Source organism: Pleurodeles waltl, chromosome 6 (genome assembly GCF_031143425.1).
Source record: "Pleurodeles waltl isolate 20211129_DDA chromosome 6, aPleWal1.hap1.20221129, whole genome shotgun sequence".
Taxonomy (NCBI): Eukaryota; Metazoa; Chordata; class Amphibia; order Caudata; family Salamandridae; genus Pleurodeles; species Pleurodeles waltl.
The window spans coordinates 446,655,670-446,681,757 of NC_090445.1; the positions used below are offsets into that span (position 1 = coordinate 446,655,670).

At 42.3% G+C, this 26,088-nt stretch overlaps 1 protein-coding gene across 1 annotated transcript in view; it reads left to right on the forward strand.

The window, feature by feature from the left end:
• CDK18 (cyclin dependent kinase 18) overlaps window positions 1-26,088 on the forward strand; it is a 495,791-nt gene that overhangs the window by 68,677 nt on the left and 401,026 nt on the right. The window lies entirely within an intron of this gene.

The following is a 26,088-nucleotide window of genomic DNA, read 5'->3' on the forward strand; positions in this document are numbered from 1 at the left end:
TGTCTGTGCAATTGTAATGGTCATTTAAATAGAAAATGTGTTCTCTGTAATGGCAGTGTGCTACCACACCATGCATACTCCACTCTATGCCCCTCCACTCTACTCTGCATCATTCCACGCCACTGCACTCTATTATGCACCACTCCACACCATTGATTTCTATGCCACTGCACTCTACTCCACTGTGCACTACTCCACTCTAGGCCACTTTACTCTACACCACCTACTCTGCACCACTCTATGCCAGTGTACTCTATGCCACTCTACACCACTGCACTACTTGCTACTGCACTCTACACCCCTCCAGTCTAGGCCACTCCAATGTACTCTGCACAACTCCACTCTATAACACTCTGCAGCACTGCACTCTATGCCACTGCACACTATGCAATACACTCTACGGAAATGCACTTTACTCTGTAGCACTCAACTATACACACCTGCACGTTACACCAATCCTCTATACACCACTCTAATCTACTGTGCACCGCTGCACTCTATGCCACTTCGCTTTACGCCATTACACTTTACGCACTCCACTCTATGCCACTCCACTCTGCACCACTCTACTCCACTTCACTCTCCTCTGAAACAATCTACTCTATGCCACTTCAGTCTACGCCACTCTAAACCACTGCATTGTCCGCCACTGCACTCTTTGCAAATGCACTCTACGCCACTACACTCTTCTCTGCACCATTATACTCTATGCCATTGCACTCAACGCCACTGCACTCTACACCACTGTACACCACTGCACTGTGCCAGACTGTACTCTGGAACATTGCACTCTTCGTCACTGAACTCTATGCCACTCTGCTATTGAGTACTGCCCTCAATGCCAATGCGCTCTTCATTATTCCACTCTACTCCACTGCACTTTAAGCCACTCAGCTCTACACCACTCTATGCCACTGCACGCTCTCCCACTCTATGCCACTCTACTCTACACCAGTGCACTCTGTGCCACTGCACTCCATGGCACTCTACTCTGCACCACTGCACTCTACTCTGCACCACTCGAATCTGCGTCACTGCATTCTACGATGGTGCACAGGTACGCCGCTGAATTCTATGCCGCTGTACTCTACCCCACTTCATTCTATGTCACTATACGCTGCAACACTCTATGCCAATACACTGTACACCAGTCCATTCTACTGTATGCCACTCCACTGCACTCTATAGCACTCTACTGTATGCCACTGCACTTTACTCTGAACCACTGCACTCAACGCCACCGCACTGTACTCAACACCACTCTACTCGACACTCCAGTCTATCATACTGCACTTTAAGCCACTGAACTCTGCACTGCACTACTGCATTCTATGCCAAAGCCCCTTACACCACTGCACTCTATGCCTCTCTACTGTGCATCACTTCACTCCTCTCCACTGCACTCAAGGGCAATATATTCTACTCTGCACCACTTTACGCCACTCTATTCTGCAACACTCTATGCCACTGCACTCTTTGCCGCTCAAATCTGCACCACTGCATTCTATGCCACTCTGCACTACTCTACTCTGCACCACTGAATTCTACGCTACTGCAATCTACTATGCAACATTCTAATCTTTGCCACTACATTTTATGATGCTGCATTGTATGCTGCTGAATTTTAGACTGCTGCACTCTACGCCACTATACTCTACAACACTCTAGGCAATGCACTCTACACCAGTCCACTTTTACTCTACACCACTCCAATGTACGCCAGGTTACGTGACTCCACTCTATGCAACTCCAATACACAACACTCTCTATCACTCCACTCTACAACACCCTACTCCACTCTCAAATTCCACTGTAAAAAAAACAACATCACTCTCCTCTACCCGCAATGGCGGAAGAGCGTAGCCCCACTCGCCAGGAGCCAGGAGATGAAAAATTAAATGATAGTTTCACTATCCTTTCATTTTTTATCTGCTGGCTCAGCTAGCAGTACAGGGATGGGCGGGGCTGGGTCACTGGATGTGGGAAGAGTACAAAGTGTACCTAAGTGCACATGCATGTTTGGCCGGACGACTCACGCCGCCAAATACACATGCACACTTAGGTTTCTCCACCCTGGCTTTGCTTAACACCAACTGGAGAAACTGCACAGACCCCAGGGCTGTGCTGATCAGACCAATCCTGATGCTGCTTTCATGCTAGATCTACCATGAAAGGAGCTCCAGGATTACTGGGGAGCCTGTACTGGTGTCCCAGTGAATGCTGGGACACCACAAGAAGAGGAGCGACGAGCGAGATGGCAGGAGTCGGCGGAAGGTAAGTGTTGTTTATTTTTTATTTTTGTTTGTCCCCCTTCCCTTCGTCCGGTGGCGGCCCGTCCTTTAAGGCAGAGGGGCTACGCCTCCCCACCTTTTGCCCCTCATAAAGAACAAAGGCCAGCCTGACAGGCACTCTTCATTTTCAGCTCAGGCAGCCAGGAGCAGACATGCGCGATTTGCGCAGACTCCTGGCTGCCTGAGCTGAACTTTGCTGGGCTGAGGAAGTCACAGCTCCTATGGGCGTGACCTCCTCGGCTCAGCAAAGGTGCCTCAAGGCCCTCCCCTGGGTGACGAGGAAAGCGTCACCCATTGCCACTCGCCTTGGGCGCTTCAGGTTTAAGCCCTGAAGTGCCCAAGTCAAGTGTCAATCAGTGACACTTCGTCACAGAGTGGGGTGGGGCTGACCCCATCCCACTCTGTGACGAGGCAGGGACTGCTGCCTTCCCTTCATTGGCTGAAGGGAAGGCAGCAGTCCCAACCCTCCTGGGACCTGGAGGCTGAAGGTAAGTGTGTGTGTGTGTGTATATGTATGTGATGTTTGAAATTGAGTGTTTGGTGCACGCGTGCATGTTTGAGTGTTATGAGTGTTGTTAATGGATGTACGGGCGTCTGTGTGTGAAACAATGAGTGTGTGTGATCCTTTAAAATGAATGTTTGGTGCATGTGTGCATGTTTGAATGTTATGAGTGTTAATGGATGTGCATGCGTGTGTGAAAGAATGAGTGTGTGTGATGTTTTAAAATGAATGTTTGGTGCGTGCGTGCATGTTTGAATGGTATGAGTGTTGTTAATGGATGTGCGTGCGTGCGTCTCTGTGTGTGAAAGAATGAGTGTGTGTGTGTGTGTGTGCTTCCCGCCTGCCCCCCTCCCTCCTAAAGCTGCCGGCCGCCACTGCCTTTGCCCCCCCCCCACCAGCCCACCTCCCCCATTGAGATGTGCAGCAGCCACCGCCGTCCTCTACGCAACTAACTTTTAGCCATGCTGAACTGCAGCAAGGGTGGTGTACAACAAGGCTAAAACACATTGGCAAAGCGAATAGCTCTTGCATAGGCGAGACCTATTGACTTTGCCAATGCATGTTTGAAGTAGTGGTATGAGTACTGCTGACAAAGCAAGTTAGACAGGTGCCTCTGTTAAAAAAAGATTAAATAAGGAAGTTTAAAGATACAATATAAATATTATGTTATGTTTATGCTCAACGTTTTGTCTCTAACGGTAATTTGGAGCGAAATCAGGCCAGGAGCTTTTTCTATGCCCACCAGGGCGTCCCGCTTCCGGTTCGCTCTCTCCACAGTGCGACGCTGCCTTCCGTGGCACTGCGCGTGGTTATTTTTGGGTCACATTGTACGGTTGAGCCTGTGCCCTGCAGCATCTCTCATTACAGATCAGGAGCCGGGCAGGGTCACCTGAGGCCGATGCGCAGCCGGGTCAGCAGCCTAGATTTTTCAACGGAGGAAACACCAGAGCTTGCTTCGGGCAGTGGGGGCAGTGTCCGTGTGAAGACTGGCATCGTGCCCGCACTGCCGGACAGTTAACCATCTTTACAAGCCGGGCAAATATATGATACGTATGCATCAGCCAATAGTTTATTTAATCTACACTGTAAATCTGAGCCCAGGGGATAACTAGAGGCTTTACAATAAACACGAACGAGTCCCTGCCATTGACAGCACAAACACAGAGGAAGGGGAACATGCTACCACAGATGGGAGCTGGTAGAGAGATGCGCGAGCTGCAGCCTTTCTTAGTAGTGAGAGTTGGTGGTCTGGAAACACAGTTTTAAAAGCATTGTGTTTTTCTGAAATAGTGCAAGCTTGGAATGAATCGGGCTTCTGCGTGGAAGGATCTTTAAAAAAAAAAAATGTCTGCTCCAGAGAAAAAATGTTATCATTTGCTTGGTTGGATGCCTTTAGCCTGAGAATACTTCCAGTTTTGTGGCTAGTTCCCCGGGCTACTGAAGGTTCCCCCATGTCACACCAATGGCAGTCAGTGCACTATTCAAATGCTAATATAACATCATATATAATATGGGAGACTCCATTCGACGAACAAAAACCGAATCCCTAATTTCTTTATACATGGGATTTCATAATCTCTGTATATTCGCCTGTCTCTATTTTTTTCTATAATTGGCACCGTTTATTCTCCATGTTTTCAAACATGCTCGCTTTTTCATACGAAAAAAAATTCCACACCAAGGTTTTAAGAGGTTTAAGGGAAAGGTGATGGTGTGGCCATGTATTATATAGGACAAAGAACACCCTGGTGTACATGATACGGTTATTACAAGTCACCTCGGGGTTCCATAAACTTATAAAGGACTCAGCCTTCAGCCTCTTTTCTCTGTATGTTGATAAAACTCCAAGGTGCTTTGCAATATCAACATAATGTAGGGCAGGGGTACTTTATCCCTTATTTCACAGTCAAGTTGTAACTTCTGTAGTCATCTCTCATAACAAAATTGCATAGCTCATCAACTATAATAAGATTTTGCAGTTGACAAAAACTGGCTTTTTATTTTTTTGATGTTTTTTTCCTAAAATCAACAGTGAGCAGCAGAATGGACATATTTATGGCAAGATGTTTATTTTTCCACACTACCAGTCATTAAAAGAAAGGTAGAACAGCTGCACAAGAAAGCTAGAATTCTATACATTCTGAGCTACAGCATTTTAAAAAAAATGACTTAGACTAAAATGATTCTAATATCTTTTTGCAACACATTACTAACTCCTTTTTGATTTGTTTAATTTCGCCCTACAGATTCTATTTCTATTCTTTGTCTGCAAGCATGCTAGCTCTTTCATGTGAAAGAACAAGACACCTAGCATTTAGAGGTTTGTGGGAAGGGTGATGCTGCAACCCCCCCTCAGCGCCTTGAGACCCTCACGGGTGGTAGTGCGCTCTACAAATACACTGATTGATTGATGTATTATATGAGATAAAATACCTTCTGCTGTATGCTAAAAGGATATTGAAAGTCATCTCAGAGATCCACGACATCATAAATACTCTTTGCCTTTGGCCTAATTTCTCTTTACCATTACAGCATTCCTTGGTGACTTGCAATATCCTTATAGTGTACTGCAGGAAGTACTTAATCACATATATAATCCTGAAATGCAATTTAGTCTGCTCAAGGCCTACTGGCATCTGTGGAGGCTCAGACTGCCAGGAAGAGTCCCAATGTCCACAAAGTTCAGCCCTGCACCACCCATCCATTTTGTTCCCTACTCATCTCATCTTTTTCTTCTTCCCTTTTGAGGATTCCCATTAACACTTGGTTATCCTCACTCCTCTTATAGTCTACATCACTGAGCGCTCTTCCTTTCGATCATTTTTTCCTCCTACCGCTTCACTGACTCCATTTAATTTAAGGCCTTTGCTTATTGCCCTAGACTCCTCCCCCTCCCCTCTTCCAAAGTCTTTTCTTCTTATGTGCTCTGTGATTGCTAGTTAGTGTTAGTGCTGCTTTGTAAACGACCTGACTGTCATCCCAACCAAATAACATTCTCGTTTGAGGCCGCTGGTGGTTTGAGGCATGTCTCTGTTTTAGATAATGTATGTTTACAATTTAGGGGGTCATTATTCAGGCTATCCAAAGTTTGTATTATGTAAGTGAAGTCTTGCATAGAACATGAACATTGGGCAACCCTTACTGCAGAATCTGCTGATCTTTCTATCACTAGGCACTGACTTAGGGTTTCCCATGCAGACTGGCAGTATGTCCTTGTAAGTGCTAGCTTGACATGTTTTTTACTTATGAGTTTACTTTGAAACTGTTTTCTTTGTGACTTCGAAATTGGATAGATGTTGGATTTCTATTTTATTCTCACAACAAACTAAAAGGGGCAAAAAAGTCCCCATTTTTACCTGAAAATGTACATGCAGAGAAGTTTGCGACTTATAGATAGCTGCATATTTGCTAGAGTTGCAGAAGTTCAAGAAAGAAAAACTCCACACACCTCTTGTCATTATCATGGAGTGGTACTTAGGAAGTAACACGCAGTGTGTTTCTCCCTACTCTGCCATTTGAAGTCTAGTGAGCTGAGGAGCATTATTGGACTGTATGGCAACAGTGGGCATGATGCCAGGAATGAACATCCAACAGATACAAGACACAATCAAATGACAATTGAGAACTGTCTCTCCCAAAGTAGAGGAAGTAAATCCATCTGCATGTGTTTGTTAACTTTTTGTTAAAAACATCCCTTAGTTTATGTGTTACAAAACTGAATATGAAATATTTCCACTTAATTGATAGACCAATATAAATTAAAGCAGTTTTTCTGTTTAGTTTAACAACACAACTCTTGCCAGACCTTGTGAGAGCAACAGACAAAAAACTTTCAGAAGTTCTACTGAGAGAAGGGCTTTGGCTCCATCTACGTGTTGGTCTCCTTAAATACAGCATTTGATTGAGCAGGAGTTGCGTGCCTCCACCGAAAGAGTACCTTTACTGCAATATTTGTCTTGTGGAAAGCTAATGTTCATTACAGCAGAGCTATGTTGATTATGGTGACAAACCAATGCTACAGCATATGCTGTTTCTGTTTATTATGATATTATGACTGTTGGAGGCTGGTTGTTAGTAGAGGTAAGTACACACCTACCACTAGCAATAATGTCCCCAAGCCAGTATTAGTTACAGTCAAGGTCTCATACATTAGCCCCTGGCTCATCCCCTGATAGCTTGGCAACGAGCAGGCAGGCTTAACTCAGGAGACAGGTATGTAAAGCATTTCAATACACCAATACAGTAAAGAAGTAAGACACAACACATAATAAAAATCCCACACCAATTTATAAACAAAGAAAATATTTTTATCTTTAAAGTGACACCAAAACAACAAAAATCCAATATAGGGAACCGGAGTAGTGAATTGTTAAAGATTATATAAAAAATGTGCTTTCTAGTGCTTAGAAATCAATACCGCCAACCTGGGACTTCTGGTCACGCTGAGTCGGGCCAAAGTCAAAGTTTGAGGCCCACCGCGATGGAACTTTGCTCGGATAAACTGAGCAGGAGGCTTCAGTCATAATTTTACCTTCACACTTAAAAACTTTTCTGGAGCTTTTCTCTCTTGACATTGTGTGGTCCTCTCCAGCCAGCCAATTTCGATGCAACATCGTCGGACTGCTTTTCCATGAGGCCCTGGTCAAATCCTGGAAGTCTGGAGCTCTGGAGCTTTCAGCAGGATGAACCTGAAATCCAGGCCAGGTCTAGGTTGAAGGTACTCTGCTTGACTCACAACGGCGATTCGGTCCACTTATGGAGCTTTTTCCAAAAGTTGCTCCAAAAGTCAGAAACCTTTTCCTGAAGTTCCTCTTGAGGGTTCAAAGTGACCAAAACACAACTCCAAGGGTCTAAAAGCGCTGAGATGATCCATGGAAGTTTAGGACTACAGTTCCCACAATGCAACTGGCTAAATCCTTAAAAGTCCTCTGGGCGCAATCCATGCTAGGGACTTTTGTGGTAGTTGGTGCAGGAAAGCTCTGTTAACCTGTTGCTTTCAGAGAATCTACCCCTGAGTCATTTTTGAAGCATGGCAGAGTCCTTACGGCTGTTGTTCCAATGTGCAACAGGAACAGTACTTCAGAGTGCAGTCCTTATGGATGTAGAACATAGTTCCAGCACGGCAGCCCTTCTTCTTCTTGTCATTTAAGGGAACTGATCTGAGTTGTAATGCAACTCAGCCACATCTATTCAATCATCTTGGGGGTCAACCAGAGTGGCAACCCCTGCCCAATGAGCTGCAGGGTGCCACCCAAAAGCATGATAGCTTCATCCAAAAGGTGGCATTTTCTTGTCCCATAAAGCACTGCACTTTAAAACCCAAGATGGACGATTTTCCTCCAGAGGAGCAAGACCTGGTTAAACTAAACTACTGGTGTGGCTCATTTCCATTAACACTCCCCCTCAAGACCATCTGAAAATTCCTTTCCTGGGCCTAGTATCTGTAGTGTACAGGGTGAGAGGGCAGGCCTGACTGGCATTCCTTTCTGTCCAGCTTCCATTCAAGCCCAGTCTGATTTACCCAGCCCCCTTCCTGGCCTGGGCTCTGCAGCTGCAGACCTCCCCCATCAGATAACCTCTGCTCAGAGCAGGCCACTAATCACCTTCTCAAAGCAGTCTGGCAAATCTTGTTCAGGCTGACCAATCAGGAGAGGCCATTAGCAGGCTGCATTTAGCTTACAGAAAAGAAAGTCCTATAACTTAGTTTCTGTATTAGTTATGACACATTCAAAAGTGACAAGTTGTTGGATGTATTATTACCAATGTTTGGGTGCTTTCCTTTGACTTTTAGCTCCTTCCTATCAATACTTATGCTTATGTGAAATGTCCCTATGTTATCCTATGGAGCTAAGTATCTACACTGAGTTAAAAGGAAAGGGGCAGTTTTCTTTCACCAGAACATATAAAACATTGTTTATAATGTGCCTACTTATAGGTACATGGCGACTCTCCCCTTGGGCACCTTGGGTAGACTTTAGGGGTGACATATGTAAAAATAAGGTAGATTATCAGTTTGGAAGTACCTTTAATTCCAAAGTGGAATCTCCACACATTTTACTTTTTAAAGACAGTCTCAAGGCTGGGCTGCCTTTAAAAATGACAAGAGGCAACACAGCAGTGCACACTCCAGTGCACACTCCAGGAAATCTACTGGACCTCTAAGCTTCCCTGCCCTTTTATATACTAGGGACCTACAGGTAGTTTGAATCTCCTTGCTCTAATATATACTAGGGGCTTACAGCTGTCTGTCACTGCCAATTATAATTGTACCACTTTACCATTTACCTTGTATTCAGAGCACTGGCCCTGGATCTGGTTAGCAGAGCCCAGGGCACAGTCAGGGTCAGGTACCACCAGTAGACGTCAGAACAATTGGCAGTGAACATGCTAAAAGGATCTCTTTCTCACAGTGGCAAGTTATGGAAAAGACAGTAGCCTTGGCCTGTTTATTGAGAAAAGCATAGTTGAAGCCAGTCTGAGTTTATGAGTGGATTGTTTTAGAGCATGTAGACAGGTATTGTGTTAGGTTGGAATCTATGGCATGGGATTGGGTGACACACCGTGGGGGTAACAGAATTGCTCATTGACAATCCCTTGTTAGCCTCTCATATCTGAGGATGAATGTTGTTTTTATAGCTGTAATTTTTTACATATGCATTTTTATGACTGTATGTCTGATGGTTGCTTTATGGGAAAGCTAAAGTGCAATACAGTAGGCCGAAGTTGGTTATGGTAACAAGCCAATTATGAAGGCAATAGTCCTGACTGGTTTATTGCAAAATATTACATCAGATGCTATAGATCTGATTAGTTTATTTTGAAAAGTTACAAAAGAAGCAGTAGGATTTAATTATTTACTACGAAAACCATGTGTTAAAGCTAATATGCCTTTAAGCGTGGATTTTTATTACACTGTGTTAAAGCCCGTAGACAGCATTGTGTTGGATTACTGTGGTAGGAAAGGGTTTTGGTGTTGAACACCCTCTCTGACAAAATTTGGGGATAGAAGATTTGCACTTTGACAATTCTTGGTACTTCCTCTTAGAAGGAGTTGTATATTGTTTTGCCACCTCTAATTTTGTACATAGTTATAATATTATGATGGTGTTCCCCTGTTACCTTGCGGAAAATCATATGCACAATACAGTAGGCCTGAAGTGATAATGGTGACAAACCAGTAATTAAGTCTACAGGCCCAAATGGTTCATTGGGCAAAGGGATGTTAGATTTCATAGGTCTGGTCCCCTTATTATGAAAAGTTATGTCAAAGGTAGTAGGCCTCATATATTTATTGTAAAAAGCATATGACACAACCAATAGGAAGATGAGAGTGGATTGTTATCATACACTGTTAAAGGCCATAGACATATATTTTGTCACATGTAATGTTAACATAATAGGCCTGGAGTTTTGTCACCCCCTCTGACAAACTGTGTGATTAGAAGATTTACACTTTGATAATCCTTCTTAGTCCCCTATTAGGAGAGATTTTATAATTCTTTGGCATCTATAATTTTGTACACATTCGCAATTTTGTGGCTGTACGCCTGTTGGCTGACTTGTAGGATAGCAGAAGCACAATAGAGTAGGCCTGAGTTTGTCATGATCACAAGCCAGTGTTAAAGGCTGCAGGGTTGTTTCATTGTGAAAATTATGAAAAGTTATGACAAAGTAAATAGTCCTGATATATTTATGTGAAATCACATTTTAAAGCCATTAAGCCTCTAACAGTGGATTGTTATTACCCTGTGACACCGTCTCTTATTATTAGGCCCCAGTAGGGGTTTTAAACTGACCGACCATCTTGAAATGTATTATCCACAGTGTATCATTGTTTTACCCTTTCAAGATGCCCGCTGTATTTAGAATCATTAAGGTGACTGCCTAGTGTGGTGTTTACTAAGTGGTCATCTTGGATTGGTATTGTGCATAATGTATCATTGCTTTACTGCTTGAAGGTGGCCAGTACATTGCTGCTTAACTTGGCAAACATACTGGAACTTTAACAAATGATACACTACATACCATAAAGTTGCAAACCATCACCGGGTGCTATATATTTGTTTTTAAACTGCAAGCATGTGCCCACCATGCTTAGGCAGTGGCATGTTTTTCTTTTGTTCTAATGTTTTCTTTTAATTTATCTTGCATATTATTGCTGCATTTGTGTGTATGGGTATGTGGGTAAATCCAAGAATAAATGAGTGAGTAAGTGAGTGGATAAATTAAAACACAAGTGCAAAAATGATCAACAGGGTGTATATTTGTTGATGACTTTTTGAGTACCCAAACTCACCATTTAATGGAGAGGCAGTTTCCACTATAAGCCACACCCATGGGCAATGCTGTCTCTTGCTAATATCAGTCCTCATCGTTTTACGAAGTACGAGGGCAACAGGATTGGGTGATATGGACATCTGGAAGGTACATAACTCTGCCCTAGATAAACTCATGTTAGATAAGTCTGTTGTAGTAACTTGAAACCAGAGTGTCTATTACAAGCACACTATATGCCAGCAAAATCCCTGTGATATTGCTTGTGTAAAAACATACAATATAACCTGATCTAATCACAAAGGTTCTTACTGTGCTCCACTTTTTGCATGTTGGTGTTTGTTAGTCTTCCAATGCTATTTCTAAAAGTCAATGTTACTGCCAAAAATGTATTTCAAAGTATTTGTTTGTAAATTCTCTAAATGCACATTCTTTTCTAAATGTATTCAAGACAGATCTTATAAATATTCTGCACTGAGCAGTAATTTGCAAGCTCTAGAAAATGGGTGCTCACAAACATTTTCTCAGAGGCCAAAATGTACAGCTTGGTATGTGCCCATGGTCCACATCAATGTCGTGGCATTCCCAAGGCGACAGAGTAGGGTGAGGGATTATAGGGATGGAAGAAAACACACCTTTTGTAAAGATTACCAGAAAAAGCTTTCTCTCAGGTCTGTTTTCACATTTTACATCCTGTTACCTTTAGGTTGGTTATAAGACCAGAAAAATAGATGCAGAATATTTTGTTTATTTTAACTGCCTGCCTGACCGCAACACTTCCCACCCCACACTGATTGAGACTGCCTCACTGTACCCATGACCACAGTTTCCTTACCTTTTTATGCACCTCCACTGTCCTCTCAGCTAAGTTTTGACCTCTGACCAGGCATGCCTTGCTGAAAGTACAAGCTGAACTGACTGGTGAAACAAAGTCCATAGCCAGAAAAGCATAAAGAACCTGCCTTTGCAACATAGTCACTGTAGTTTTTCCGATTCTGGGCTTTTTTTTTTAGAGTAATTTCAGCTTGCTCTATGAGCAGGGAAGCTTTGCTCATAAAACAAGGTGAACCAACTTTAGAAACAGCCTAAAATCACAAAATGACGCTTCTTAGCTAGCAGAATTAATTAACTAATGCACCTCGAGCAGCTTTCTCTGCTGCAACCAGAGGTCTGAGAGGGAGATCTGTGGGCCACAGGGGCAGGTCAGCCAGGCCGCCCGCGAGACGTACTTTGAGAGCCACTGGTCTAGAATGTGTCATTGACCACTGGAGACTCATTCAGTTTTGCTTGTGAAAGTACTGTATTTTCACTTTCTATTTGATTTCGACCAGGCTACAATCACCAATGTACAGTTCCCAGTGCCAACAGGAGTTAGATTTTAGTGCTTTACGTAGAAAGGTGATATTTTGAAAGAGTATCAATTCCCATGTGTGAGTGAGACCACTTACAAATAGGCTGTTTGCGTTCAGCCTGACATTAGAGAGGCCACTTTCTGAAGATTGAGATCCCCGTACCCTCAATAATGACATTTTCCTCCGTCTCAACTTTTACACCCTCAATGATTCTGTTAAGTCTGGAAAGGTTCTTCGAATGAAAGTAATCGTCTGGCTCACAGACCAAATCACTTATAAGGATCCTGTGTTCGCAGAAAACTGAATATTCTCAATTGTGGATCAGTATGTTAGAATGAAGACTCCAGTGCTGGTGAAACGTATGATAACAGTATGTGTTCATTTTATTGAATCATAATTGCTGCAAAATAGGACTTTTTTTGCTGTTACATGTTTGCGTACCTGACCCAAAATGCTAAAAAATTGGTCTCTTTGCTGACAGACAAGTAGTTTGGGTTTGTGTTTACTTATACAATGACCATGCGCTAACCCACTGGGATTCAACTCTCAACATGCTCCCTGCCACATCCATTCACAACAACAGCACAGCTTCACGTCTGATCATGGTGTATCTTGATAGTGCAACTGTCACCAGACAATTATAAGAAAGCCACCAGGAAGAGGGGCTTTGGCTCCGCCCACCAACTGATAGCGAGTAGTATACATTTTGATTGGGAAGACATTGTGTACTTCAACAAAAAGGTGCTTTCTTTCACACAGCGGTGATCAGTTTGTTTATTTATCCAGCTGCCGGATAGTGAACTTTCAGTGGCACACATGTAATTGTATTGTTTTTTAAGTGTCTTATATAATTAGTTTATGGAGTGTTTCTCCAGCAACAGCACAGATGGGAGGAGATAGTTATTAATGTACATGGATTTTTTTGTGTGGCTTGACAGTGCAGTCATAAGCCAGACCTGCTAATGCTTGCTCTTAAAAGGGTTTTTGTGTGCTGCAGAGCAATTGGCTATCCTGTCTGGCCAATCAGCAAGGAGAACACCAACATTCACACTTACTGTTCTAAAATCTATAAACAAATGCTCCTTGCTTCTCACACTTTGCAGTCCTCACATTTTCACCACATCTGAACTTCAAATCTGTCACAGTCTTGTTGACCATGGTCCATGTTTGAAAACACATTATCACTGCAAGCACCAGTACACTTGTTGAGCATTTGTTTCATTTTCTACTTTCAATTGTACTGCGCCGCACCTGTCTCTTTACAGAAAAGCAATTGCTCTGAAATATCAACTTGGATTTGTTTGGTCTGAAAAGTTTGGAGTGGCATTTACTAGAGCATTTCAGGTATGCTCTAAACAAGGTCAATGGATCTTTGCACCTTAGCAGAATGGGTGGAGACAAAGTCAACAATAGATTCAATCAACATTTAATTACAGTATAACCAATTTGACCACACAAGGAAAACCCAAGTTGGGAATAAAGTTAAAGGGTTGTATGACAAGCTAAGTCTCAGGTTAATGTAGATAATTCTCAAAACAAAGCTATAAAGATACAGAATTACCATCTGATGTCCAAGTCTTGGGAATAACCAAAGCTTCACTAATGTCAAACAAATTAAGAATTCTATCAATGCGATACAAAAAATAAGCACCAGAACCTGATGTTCTGAGAGTAAACATTGACCAGTTCTTCTAAGTATGAAGACAATTGAAACAATCCAATTTAATTGTCTAAGGAAATAAATCTATAAAAGAGATGCCAACTAGCTGACATGTGCTGTGTTACAAGACATGGGGATGATAAGTGAAAAAGAAATAAAGGACAAAAATCATTTGAAAAAATCGAAATCTGGGGCAGGATAAAGTTAGCTAAAGTTGGCAAAAAGTATGAAAAAAGGAAGGTGTCAACATGTTGGAAGTTCGGTCAAGAGTCTTCTCATGGGTCAAAAGAAAAATGTAAGTCTTCTCATCTCATCATTAGGGAAGGTGCGGGGCAAGGGCAACGAGGTCTGTACCTCTCAAAGTCCCAGGGAATCAAGTGCAAGAATGGTGGAATTCCAACTGGGGAACAGTATATTAAAGTCCAAAGTAAAAGAGGATTTGTTCATCCATCACACCACATGAATAGGAAGGTTTAACTGTCCATTCACACTCCATTAAATAATAGTCATTTGAGACATCCGGAAAGATTTCTATTACTTACATTGGAAAGACATCCATCTTCCGCTCCTGTACGATTTGAAACAATTGTATATTGTCTATGTCCACAGTTTCCTCTATGTACCAAATTCAAAATTACTTTCTTAGGCTCACTATGCATTAAACAATAGGGCATCTATTTCCAAGCTAACTTTCTAATGGAATGAAGTCTGAAAGAAAGGACACGTTAGCAAGAATGACTAAACATTTTTCCACACATTTGAGGAAACAGGGCCTGGCAGTCCTTGCATAGGCTAACAAAGCAATTCAAAATGGCAAATTAATTTATGTTAATTAGAACACATATAACATTCAAAATGATGAATTAACCATTAGTACGCTTGTTCATTGTTCATGTTACAGCGATTTTAAAATGAAATAACTTTAATACATTTCCGTAGCTATAATGTCGAACTGCATTTCGACATTAGCATATGATATTTAAAACATTTTCCTCTAGAAATTAATTATCATTTTAGTGAAAACTATTAATTAACATCATTAGAAATCACATGTAATCAAAACAAATGATTATACTTAGATTAGAATAGGTTTACTGCATCAAATTAGAACATTGAAATGTTCGGATCTCCATTGCAGACAATGGAGTGCTCCGGGTTTTACTGGCTGGTAAAAGCCTGGAGCCAACATTCCAATGTTCTCTTTGTTCACAGCAACAGCAACAGCTGTGAACAAAGCCTCACGGAGCCCGAGGGGATTTTAATCCCCTCGGGCTTCGTGAGGAATTTGTTTTATTTAATAGAACATTCTGCCCCCGAGTGGCAGAATGTTCTAATAGCCTTAGAACCCGCTGTAGCGGGTTCACTGGCCATTAAAGGCCCTCTCCCTTGTTAAAGACCCTCGCCTTCGGCTCTGGCCTTTAACACGGGAGCAGGCCTTTAATGGCCGGTAGAGCCCGCTACGGCGGGTTCTAAGGCTATATTAGATCACTAGTAAACAATGAATGGACCTTAACATAGGCTTTCAGTGCACCATGTTACAGTTAACAAGTTAGAACTTCAAACAACATAGTGCAAATATGGTCACATATAGATGGTCACTGTGAAGTCAAAGGTAGCAATAACATTTCAGCTACATCACATTTTTATATTTATATGCTAAAGCAATCTTTGCAGTGTCGGGCAGAAGTACCACTTGAAAGCATGGCTGGCAGTTTCTCAAGAGAGTGTTGGTATCTATAATATAGAGTGTTTTAGTATTTGTTTGTGGGCCTTATTTATATTGGACTTCAGGATTGGGTAGCTGTCTTGATGCAAAAGCAAGATGAGAAATTCCAACTTCACAAAACGTATCTACCGGATGCCCAAAATACAGAACCAAAAAACACTTGACAGTATTACGAAAAAATGTATGGACCAGGGGCTGGAAGATTCCATGTGTTACATCAAGACCGAGAACTAACCAGAACATGTGGATGTCATAAAGATAATGGTGCATGCATTATGTAGTCAGGCTGCAAACTGTAGAAAATCACACTCAGTGTGTGGCTGGATGCTGTTATGGCCTGGACCATTTTGGAGTTCCCACTGGCTGCTGAAAAGGTATTCTGTGTTAGTAGCGGAGCATGATGCAGGAACAGCAGAAACAGTAAAGAGGAGTTCTACACTGTGTAAAGGACTTCAGACATGAGCTTTTTCATGCCTTAAGGCAATACCATGAGTTACTTGAAAAGGAGGAGTACAAGCCTTATGGACTGCTCTTTCCAAAATGGTGATCTGTTCTATGAGCTCTGCCTAAGATTCTCAATCTAAGCTGAGGTTGAGTGTTTTGTTGTGATGTAAGTTCCTGTTTTAATCATATATAAAGATTAATTTACAAGTCATGGGTGTGTCACAAGCCGCAACACATTTGTTCCCTACATTTTTGGCAAAGTCCTCACCCTCCTGCTTCTTCTTTCCCTTATGTGTGCTCCTTACATGAAGAACATCCTTTCGATCCTCTGTCTGATGTCTTTTCCTTGATGACTTGCTATTTGCTTTTGCACTAATCATCATCTTCAGTCAAGAACTACTGGATTGCCAAGAAGGTTTTTTGACCTTTGTGGGTTTTTTCTCTTAACTTAGACTATTTAATAAATACACTTGCCACGTTTCATGTGAACTCTTCTCTCCCGAATGGCACCATGGTTATAGGAAGGATTTGTTCTTTTATCGGTTAATCACAAACAAAACTTTTCAACATTTAGTTCTTGACAGCCAGTGTGGGGGAATAGTGGCACAACAAAACTTGAGGGGGGCCCCTGCAAAGTACATGGAGGGCCCCCTGACCAATTAGGAACCAAGTCAGTGTACTGTGCTGCAGGGGATCTCTAGAGCTCGGTGGCCCACCCAACCCATGGGGGCAGCGGGTGCTGATCTTACACCACTGTGAGGGAACAGAGCAACAAGTATTGCTACTAGGCCCAAGTGAAATTTCCATTACATAGGGTAATCACATGTCATTTTGGTAATTTCATGTAAGCTTGATAGATGAAATTCCCGAAATTATGCTGCTAACATGGTCCTGGTTTGAGGTAATAATCCAACACACCGAGATTAGATCACCTGGCCTCCTTCCTTGGCAGAACATCCAGCCTCCAAATTAGAAGTAAGGAACCTAGGGATGGTCCTGAACAAGCAGCTAACCTTAGCCTCCCAAGCTAAAAAGGTGGCCAGCAGCTGTTCCGGCCTCCTGAGAGTCATGTGAAAGTTCTAAACTGGCTCCCAGTGGAGTCACGTAGAAATGCGATTCAAGGTCTTATCCTTTCTCACCTTGATTATGGCAATGCTCTTTACTTGGGCAGTCCAAGGGCAGTGATAAAAAAAGCTTCAAATCATTCAGAACGATGCCATCTGAATATTGTTAGGTATTCTGAAAGCACAGTCAGCAGGTGTGGCGCTCAAAACTCCTCATTGGCTGCCCATTAGTCGCAGAGTACAATTTAAGGCATCTTACACCGGGCAAAGTATAACTCAGGTACATCTCTTCTTCAGCCTTTGGCCACCTCCGTCTATGCCAATAGGGATCTGAGGTCAAACAATTTTGAGCTGACTGTTGCCCCCAGGATGAAGAGCGCTAGGAGTGGAAGTCGGTCTTTTACCTCTCTCGCACACACGCTTTTGAATACTGCCTGTAACCCTTACAATGGAGGACGATCTCATGAGTTTCAGGAAAAAATTAAAGGTCTTTCTTTTTCCCCAACCTTTCTTTCAGCGATTTTAACTCACTCACTCCAACCAGTCCGATAGCGTTGGGAAGCCTGATGTTCAGATAGCAATGCGCTTTTTAAAACTGGTAAATAGAACAGAAAAGAACTACGCCACATTGCATAATTATGTGCCTTTCTTAGCAAACATAAATGACAAAACTTAGCATGGCTACTATTTACAGTGCTTGTGTTCTTGAGCTATTTGTTTAGTGTAAAATGGTGGTTTTGATTTTCATCTAGTTAAGTGTAATTTTGCATACTTTTTCCAAAATGTCTTCTAATTACTCAAAAGCAATTACATTAATTTTGTAGATCCCTAATTTCTACCTGCTTTCTGAACCTCCTTAATACTGACGGGGCATCAGAGGCTAGTGCATCTCCTTCTGTAATACTGACTACACTGGTGAGGCATTTTGCATCCGTGCAGTTTCAAGAGAACATTCCTTTATTTGCATGTGAACATAGTGTTGGCCTCGGCATTCTAGATGTATTGCCCACACATGTGTAGGGGCTGTCAGTAAGATCACTAAGTTTATGACACTAATACATTTGCACGCAATTAATGCACCTTAAGGGCACCTTTCTGGAAAAGGCATGTGGGGTATCAGGTACTCCTAGGTATTCCCCACAAAGGGGCACAGGCACACACTGGCGGCCACTATGCCTTTCTTTAAATAGGATGGTGCCCCTGCAGTCAGAAACAACATGGTGGTTTGAAACGACCAATCTGTCATTCACTGCTGTGCTTTTCTCAGTACGGGTTTGAGTTTGCTCAGCACTTGGGAGGGCATGTTACTTTTGCAAAAATACATATGTCGCTGGTCTTCACCGAGTGCCCCAGTGAGGGTGCATCCTCTCAGTTCAGACTGGCAGAGTGCATTCATTTATAATACGGTATCTGATATTATATATCAGGTTACAACCTGGGTCCAGGTAATACAAATTAAACAAAATAAATCAAGCTAAAAAGCCTGCACAATTCTTAGAATATAGCTATCAGAATACAAAAAGAATTTAAAAGAAAGTGAACAGTAAACTACTGAAATTTAAAAAACTAAGTAAACCAAGCGCAATGGAAGTCAGGCTTCGAGTTCTAAAGTGATAGTCTGTCTTCCAATGTATGAGAGGAATATGGCCTGCACGGCGTAGAGCTAAAACGTTGTGGCATGCCCTGTGTGAGAGAAAGGAGGACATTAATGGTGGGAAGGAGAAGCAAAAAAGAGGGAGCGTAGATTAGCATCCCAGTAGAAGTGGAGTAGTCAGTGTGTCATGGGCCCTGGTGAAAGGGAAAAGATGGACCCACTGGCAGTTGTTTGAATTATAAAAACAATCAATAATGAGGGATTCGTAGGCTCTCGTGCCTCTGGGCCTCAGTGTCACTGCATCTGCTGCCCCAAGGAACCTAAGCCCCTGCCAATAGATTCAGTGGCATAAGGCCAAATGATGAATCCCCCTGCAGAATGTGGTGATGCTCCCATATCTCACAGATATCCGTAGACTTTAGACTGAATTGGGGGCACCCTAAAGGGGGAGAGGGCCCCCCTGCACCATAGGCCTGCTGCAGCCTGCATTACTCCTCTGAGTCGAAAAATATGCATCAAGTCAATAAGCGTGAGCTTGCATCATGCAGCGGTGTGGAGTGGAAATCTGGGGAAAAGGGGGGCTAATTAGGTGAAGTCAGTGATAAAAACAAGAAAGAAATCCCTGTAATTTTATCTTTACATACATTTTAAGAAAGTAATTTGATGATAAAGGAAAGGAATGCAAACACAGATCGTTGGATGCCAGGTGCTAGGAGGCACAGATGATCTGACAGTGTGCATTTACTCACACTTGGCACTGCAATGGGATATCATAATTATTTTTGGCTGCTCCTGGTTTCTGTTGTTGGAGGTGTTGATAGAAACTTAATATAGTTAATTCTTTGTACCTTTTTGGTTGTGCCTTGTTTTGCCCAAGGCCTCTCTACGAAACATTTCCATTTTCACCTGGCAAAGGCCGCTAACAGATTTGTCCAGCACTTTAAAGTCTAGGAGCAGGCAGGATTGGCAGTATCAATGTATAAACAGATGGGTCAATATAATTACCTATCCAGTGCCATATTGATGATGCTTTAGTTAATGCGAGCAGTGTGGAACCAGTGTTTTACACACTGGAGAGATGTGTATGTTGAAGGTCAATGCCGAGTGGGTGCTGAGTGTGCATGACAATCATTTACATATCAGAGCAATGAAGAAAAAATGAATAGAATTATACTTTACGTACTCTCCGTGTAGGCAAAGCCGGTATGCTCCAGATAGGCACATACCCTCAGGTGTAAGGATTTCCCTGCTCTTCACCCAAGGTTTTGTGTCGCTACTACAAATTTCCTATACGCTCATACATTGTTTGCTACTAATGCAAAATATTACTCCTTTGTATTGTGGCAGACTGTGAAGCGTTTAAAAATGTCATTAATGCCACGCCACAGCTGCTGAGCGTTAAGCCCCTGATCTACATTTATATACAACATATATGAAGAATTGCAGGGTATGTTGCACTATCAGGTGCCAATTTTTCTAACTTTTCAGGAAAAGGCTCCTTCTCAGGCTGCTATGGGGAAAAGCTGGTCTTACTCCCTCACTCACTATACTGGGTCAGATGTCAGAATATTGAACATAAAAATATTATGACACAAAAATATCGTTGCATAACTATCGACTACCAAAATATTATGCAGGTAGGTATGCATTGGTAAGAATAGATTCACTATTCTTTTGTCCGTAGCTGCTTCCCTTGAAAATATACATATTGTCTTGGTACATGTATGTGGAGTTAAGCTTAGTAAATCCACATTTACCTATGAATACTTATGTTCGAGATATTTTGGTGGGAGACGTTCTGGCTGTGTTTGTAATACAAGGTGAAGGTGCTTCTGGTATTTTCCTGTTCCTTTGAGAGGTGTGCATTTACTCTTCTGTGTGGGAGTCCTTGTCCACATTCAGCAGATATGATGCACTTTTCCTAGGTTCGGTAGGTCCTTGAGTTGTAAGCATCAATTTATCTGAATATATGTTTTATATTTTAAAGTCTGCCGTTGCATGACAAGCAGTAATGAGTGTATTTGTATGTCAGGCTTCATTGGGTTAGTTCCTGTGCACTTTCTGTACTTGCTTGCTGAAAAGTGGGAACATGCTTTTATTTATTTTATTCCGAAAAACGTCTCCCTAAGAAAAACATTTTCTTTTGCAAACCCCACACTTCTGGGACCGTTTCCTTGTAATTTGATGCTTTACACTTCACAAACTTTCTGAGCTTTGCAAAGCTCATGCAGCTTACAAAAATTCACAAAGTTTGCAGAAAGAAAACTTAACACCTTTTTACGCCCGCCCCTACTGCATTCCCATCTGAAGTGAATATTGGTGGATTCAAGTGAGGTGACTTTACTTTCCTATAGAAGAATTGAATATTAGAAAGTTAAACGGTTACAAGCAATTATGCTTCTTGGATGCCGTTTGTACGTTGAAGACAATGTTTGCATTCTTGATACATATTAATTCCATATCTCTTAAAACAACGGACATCTGTTTCGTCAACATATGACTGTGATGTCGCGGACAATTGCGACGTCCCTTTTGCAGGCTGCGGTCAGGCCAGCAGTCCGCATTTCGGGATGCAGGAACCGCTGCGGCCTGTTTTTGATGATTGCCTGGTGTTTTGTGCTGTGGTGCAGACCAGGAGTCACATTTTGGGCTCAGGGTTGCACCGCAGCGACTAGAAGCCTCCCTGAATTTCTGTTCCCACTTAAATTTACTTGGGTCCTTTTTCTTTTCTTCCTTTTTCTTCTTTTCTTTATGTCTTCTTTCTACTTGGGTGTCCATATTGTCTTCTTCTGTTGTGGCTGTCTTCCCAGCATGGAGTGTTCCTTTCCTTTTCTACTTGGCTTTCCTTCCCATTCATTTCTATGTGGCTTTTTCCAATCCAAGATGGTGTTGTGCGTTCTTCCTGTTTTGTCACTTCCTGTCTAGTGGTATATAAACACTGCAGTTCTCCCTTGCATTGCAAACATTTCCGTCTTGGTGGTGATCCTCGCTCCTGTCTCAGTTTTTTTCTACTCGCTTAATTTTATTTTCCCTGTGGATTTGACTTCTATTTTTTGTTTCTTCATTGTTTTTCCTCTTTTTCAGGAGTTCCTGTGAGGCTTTTTCCCATTACTTGGGTTTTTCCTCTGGGATTCCTTCTGGAAGGTACGGTCTGCCTTGGCGTTTTTCAAGTCAGCGGCACCGTGGCTACTAGAAGGGGTTGCCCTTATCTTGCCCAATCCAGAAACCAGGTGTCCTTCCAAGTACTGCAGCTGATAGCGGTAAGAGACGTGCAGACCGTGACAGATTGCAACGCCAAAAGAACCAGCGTTGCGTCAGAACCATGGAGGAACCATATGAAGATGTCGTAGAGAATGCACAATCCATGTTTCATACTGTGCAACAACAAGCCCAAGAATTACAACAACTTTGTGCTGAAAATACCGCACTACAGCAAGCCTTGGCTTCTCGGCCCATGGATATACCTCCTGTGTTTACCTCGACACCACGATATTCCAGAGATCCTCATAAAGTAAAGGAATTTCTTGACTCATTTACAGTCTTCCTTGCCTCTCGACCCTTCCAATTTTCATCTGACAAGGCCAAGGTGGGTTATTTGATCCATGCTTTGTCTGGCCCTGCTCTACCCCCTTGGTATCTACTGAAGATCCTGTTTTGTCCAATTATCCTGCCTTTATTAGGCTCTTTAAACAGATGTTTGAACGACCGGGGCTGGAAGCTGCTGCTGAAGAAGCATTATGCTATATACAGCAAGGTAATCAGGATGTATTGCAATACATAACCCGATTTAGACAGTTAGCAGCTGAGACCACTTGGGTGGAACGCACTTTTGTAACTCTTTTTCGTTTAGGACTGCAAGAAGAAATAAAAGATTAATTGGTGCATTCTACTCAATTAGAATCCCTGAAAGAACTAATGGATCAAGCATTAAACATAGAGCATCGGTTGCGGGAACGTAAGATGGAAAGGCAAAGGACTCAATTGCAGTATCAGTCCAGAATACCCCGTTCCACAGCCCGTCATTCTGACGAAGTCCATCCTGAGACGAATACGTCTACAGAAGAAGAACCCATGCAGATAGAGCTAGTCTGTGGTCCTTTATCTGAAACAGAAAGAGAAGAAGGACAATGAAAGGGCCTTTGTCTTTATTGTGGCAAGGATGGTCACTTTATTTGGATGTGTCCTGTCCGTCCTTCTAGACCTATGGGAAACGGCAGCTTCCACCCCCTGTGAGGAGGAAAGGGACTGGAGGAGTTGAATTACCTTCGATATGTTCCTCCATAGAAAATGCCACAGCTTTGTTTATACTGACCGTTACCCTACAGTATCCCCATAATCAAGAAGAACAGGTATTTCCATTATTGGATTGTGGAGCAAGCGGTATATATTTGGATGAGACTTGGGCCAAAGAAAGGTGAATACCACGAGTTCCAAAAGAGATGCTAAAACATGTCCACACAGTTGATGGCTTCCCTCTAATCTCAAGACCAGTGATGGATACCACACCCACCTTATGTCTGCACTTTGGAAAATTTCAAGAACACATTACCATAATATTGGGTATTCCCTGGCTGACTCGGCACAATCCATACATTAATTGGGAAACAAGAACATTATCTTTATCATCCCAGTTTTGTAAACAGATCTGTTACTTTACGAACTCTTATTGGTCCCCTAAAGGTTTAATCCTTTCTCCCAAAGACACGAGCTGCACAATTAACATGATACAGGGAGTACCAAGTTGTTACCAAGAATACTGTGACGTATTCTAGAAGCCTAGAAAGCCTGTTTTACCTCCACATCAGGTTTATGACTGCACCATTCCTTTGATACCAGGAGAAGTGGTTCCGTTTGGACGGATGTATTAATTGACTGAACAATTAAAGAAGGTACTTAGGGCATACCTAGATGATTATCCACAGAATGGTTTAATCTCCCCCTCTTCATCTCCTGCTGGGGCTCCGCTTTTTTTGTTCCAAAGAAATCAAAAGATCTGCGTCGCTGTGTTGTCTTTCATGGATGGACTGAACAAGATAACCATCAAGGATCGATATCCCTCACCACTTATTAGGGATATACTTGACATGGTCCAAGGTCCTAAGAGATTTACGAAATTGGATCTGAGGGATGCCTATCATCTCTTATGTTCAAGGAAAACAGCTTTTCATACTCCATTTGGCCATTATGAATACTGAGTCATGTCATTTGGTTTAACAAACGTTCCCTCCATATTCCAGTGATTCATGGTCTCTGTGTTCTCTGATTTATTGAATCAAAGTGTGGTAATATATCTGGATGACATTCTAGTATTCTCCTGCATACCTGAACAACATACCAAGCATGCCCTTCAGGTTTTGGAAAGACTCAGACAGAATCAGCTATACTGTAAACCCGAAAAATATGAATTTAACAAAACAAAAGTACAGTATCTTGGTTTCTGCATCAATCAGACCGGAATAGCTATGGATCCAGACAAGGTACAAGCAATTTTGGATTGGCCCTCTCCCTCTTCTATTAAGGAAACCCAATGCTTCCTAGGTCTCTCCAACTTCTATCGGCAAGCCGTAGAAGACTTTGCCCATCAACAAAGTTTTATCACCCAGACAATCAAAGAAGAAAATCTTAAGAAGGGATTCGTTTGGACTGAACGCGCAGAGATGGCCTTTCAAAATCTGAAATAGGCCTTTACCCAACCTCCTATCTTACGGCATCCAGATACAACCAAGAATTGTATAGTAGTCACTGGCCCTTCCAAGAGAGCTATTGGTGCAGATGTACTGCAGAAACAAGAAGAAGATGGCCTGGAACATCCTGTCTTTTATTTATCCCACATACTGACAGAGGCCAATCACAATTATTCTGTGTTAGAATGGTAAATACTTGCTCTCAAGGTTGCCTGTAAGGAATGGAGGCATTTCCTGATGCGTACTAAGGAACCATTCGAAGCAAGAACAGATCATTGAAATTTACAATGTTTCCAAAATTTCTAGTGTCAAAATAGCTGGCAGGCAAGATGGGCTTTCTTCTTCAGCCAATATGACTTTGTGGTGACTTACATTCCTGGTTTCCAAAACCTAGTGGCTGATGCCTTATCTTGTCGGTATCTAGGAAGCACAAGCACTTCCTCTCCAAAGATAATAGAACCAAGTCAAATCATTGGAGTTGCCCAGTCTTTTCTCGATTGTGTAAAAGCAGAATACCAATATCTTCCACTTGAAGAATGGAACACCTTGAGTCCTCAATTACAAAAGAACCAGGAATACATCTATCACCAAAACTCTCTATTTCTGCTGACCAAGAAAGTTCAGACCGAGGCTTTACAGATGTGTCATGATTCCCCTCTTGCTGGACATCGCGGAATCAAGAAAATGCAGGAGTTACTCCTACGTTCTTTTTGGTGGCCTACACTTAAAACCGAAGCCAAATCCTATGTAACATCATGCCCTATATGTGCTCAAACCAAGATGCCTCGAAACAAGCCAGCAGGATTATTAATGCCTTTGCCTGTTCCATCTGCTCAATGGCACACAACGTTGACATATTTCTTATGTTCTTTACTATCTTCTTCAGGGAATCATGTCACTGTGTTTACCGTTGATTCATTTACCAAGATGGTGCAATTCACAGCTTTAAAGAAATTGCCTACTGCCAAAGAAATGAACCATATTTTCATGAAAGATATCTTCTGTCTACATCTCCTTCCACAGGTAATCATTTCAGATCGGGGACCCCAGTGTGTGTCACGTTTTTGGAAGGCTTTTTGTACCTCATTACACATAGATGTTGCCCTTTCGTCTGGATTTCATCCACAGACTAACGGTCAAACTGAACGCTTAAATCAGGAACTTCAACAGTATTTACATTGTTACTGTAATGGCACACAAAGCAACTGGTCTAACTTTCTTTCTTTAGCTGAGTTTTCCTGTTATAACACAGTGCATAGCGCAACAGGATTGACACCTATGTTTTGCACCTACGGCTTCCATCCCAAGATCTTTCCTACAGTAACTCGTGAGCTACCTCCAGTTCCTGTTGTCATCTCATTTGCTCAGCAACTTTGCCATATTCAGGAGCTGATTCATACCACTCTTTTAGCCTCTAAACAAAATATGAAAATAATATCTGACGGCCGACATCGGGCTGCACCATCTTACCAGCCTGGAGACAAAGTATGGCTTTCT